The following is a 2,520-nucleotide window of genomic DNA, read 5'->3' as shown; positions in this document are numbered from 1 at the left end:
AAGTAATTACTGCATTTTCTAGTATTAAGTGTCTTCACTGCATTCAAAGAAAAGTGCCCATGCATCTAAAGAGAAAGGCCCAAACACATGTGGCGTGCTTTTACTTCCAACAATAAGTGTTACATGTCTTCAAAGATTGAAATTTCCTTTTAGCCTTGGGCCAAGGAGACAGACTGAGAACCGAGAATTTAGAGATGGAAGGTAGCTCATTCAACCTTCTAATCCAACGCTGGAATACCTTCTATGCAACCCTGGCAGATGGCCATCCATCTGCTTGTATACTTCCAATGCTGGGGAGCTCATTATCGCCTGAGGCAACTCATAAATTCTTTCTTATTTGAGCTAACATCAGCCCGTAACTTCTATCCATTGGTCCTGGTTATGGAGCAACATAGGAAAGCTCTTAAGTATTTGAAGACAGCTGCCACAGCTTCCTTTAGTCTTTTCAAATTAAAATAACTAGAGTCTTCTAAAGTAAGACTTTTTTCTGAAATGTGGCAGAGCAAGAATGAAGTGATTGTTATATCATGCAATACCCATCACAGTACTTTGGTTGTAATTGCAGCTAGCAGGTAGGCATCTCTTCTAGTATTTTAAACTTGGGCTAAGCGTACTCTGCAGTACAGTTTCTGAATGTAACCCATGCCTTGTTTAGCTAGGAACAGTAAGAAATCTGTCCCTGGTGAATAGAAAACCTGCTATCTTCTTCCTGTTGCTATTCGGAATTCCTTGAGAGAGCACAAGCTCCGAGAAATTGCTCTGAGATAAAACTTAAATGTTTTCCTTTAGAAGGGAAAATTAAATGCACCCAAATATAAACTTTTTCAAAGTAGAAACTCTGTTCAATTTTTCTTTCTGTCCCCTATAGTATGTAATATCCTACCTGGCAGAAAGAAGCTGCTGGATGAATTGCTATTCTATTGAGCTGAAAAAAAGAAAACTGCTCAATCTTATGTTGAAATATGTATATATCAGGGATATATATATATACACACACACACATGTATATATATACTATATGTGAAATACATATATATTCATATATGTACAGAGAGACACATATACATATGCACACACACATCCTTTTTTTTTTACCTTCAAATACCTTTATAATATCCTGAAGTCATTTTATAATAATTCATAGGAAGACTTAATGCCACTGTTCAGACAAAACTGTTCTCTGGATAAACTATAAATCCCAAACACCTGGGGGAATATGAAAAGTGTCATCTTATTTTTACATCCCGAGGCTGCTGCATGGAGAAGGCAGAGCTCTTTTTCACCTACTTTCCACTGCTAAAGTGATTCTGCTTTGCTCCCAGGCAGAATATGCCACCCTGCTCCTCATCGTCCTGCCTCTTCCTCCTGTGCAATCGTTTTGCTTCTTCAGCTGCCCTAGGTACTGGAGACTGAGAGAGAAAACAATGAGACAGGGAACAAAAATGCAACTGCTCTAGTCCTTGCTGAACAGTTTACCCAATTTGGCTTAAATGTTTAACATCTTCTCACAGTGACCTTTGACCAGCATCCTTCATGCGTCATGCTTCCTTCCTGATGCCTGAAGTCCCACGTTAAAAAAATTTTTTTTACATTACTGATTTATGTAAATGGCTGTGCTGGGTGTTAGTTGCGGTATGTGGACTCTTCAGTCTCCGTTGAGGCATGCGGGGTCTTTAGTTGCTGCACGTGAGATCTTTAGTTGGGGGATGTGAACTGTTAGTTGCTGCACATGGGATCTAGTTCCCTGACTGGGGATAGAACCTGGGCCCCCTCCATCGAGAGCACGGAGTCTTAGCTGCTGGACCACCAGGGGAGTCCCCAGAAGTACCAAGTCTTAACCTATCTTTGCTGCTTCCTCACTGAGTGATTTCTGTCTATCACATGGCATGATGGAAGCTGGGAGTCATGAGGAAAGGTGGACATGGAAATCCATCCCAAGCAAAATGCTACCTTTAGACGTGAGTATAGTAGCCTTACTACCTTGGGACTGGTTACAAGCTTTTACTTGTGCTACCGAGCTGCAGCCTCCAGCTACAGCACAGATCTGTAGAAGGTCCAGGATGAAAATTCTGGGTGTAGACACAAGCCAGTGTGTGCTGGGGGCCCTCAGTCCCACCTCTGGAGTTGCCATAAGTCACACGCCCCTGCAGTCTGCTCCCTACCCCATCCAGTCAGCCAACCTAGTCCACGGCCATATAACTGAGTCAACTGTATGTGAAAAATCATACAGAAAACGCCTGACGAGAGAGCGGACCACAAACCACAGCTGCTAGAAGCAGAACCTTCTCCCTCTACCAGATCTTTTACTTGACTGTGAGCTGCCAGAGGTCAAGCCCTGGATTGCTCTTTTGTTTCATTTCCTATTTTGTCTCCAGTCCCTATGCATAATAGGCACCGATGATTTTTTGAAGAACTAATTGCCACACAGTTTATCTCCTCTGCTGGGTGGTAAATGGAAGCTAAGACACGTGGTGGGATGTATTAGGGTCTCACATTAGGCAGACAGCATGGCTCAGGATG

This window comes from Bos mutus, chromosome 15 (genome assembly GCF_027580195.1).
Source record: "Bos mutus isolate GX-2022 chromosome 15, NWIPB_WYAK_1.1, whole genome shotgun sequence".
Classification (NCBI taxonomy): domain Eukaryota; kingdom Metazoa; phylum Chordata; class Mammalia; order Artiodactyla; family Bovidae; genus Bos; species Bos mutus.
This window is presented reverse-complemented; position numbering follows the sequence as displayed.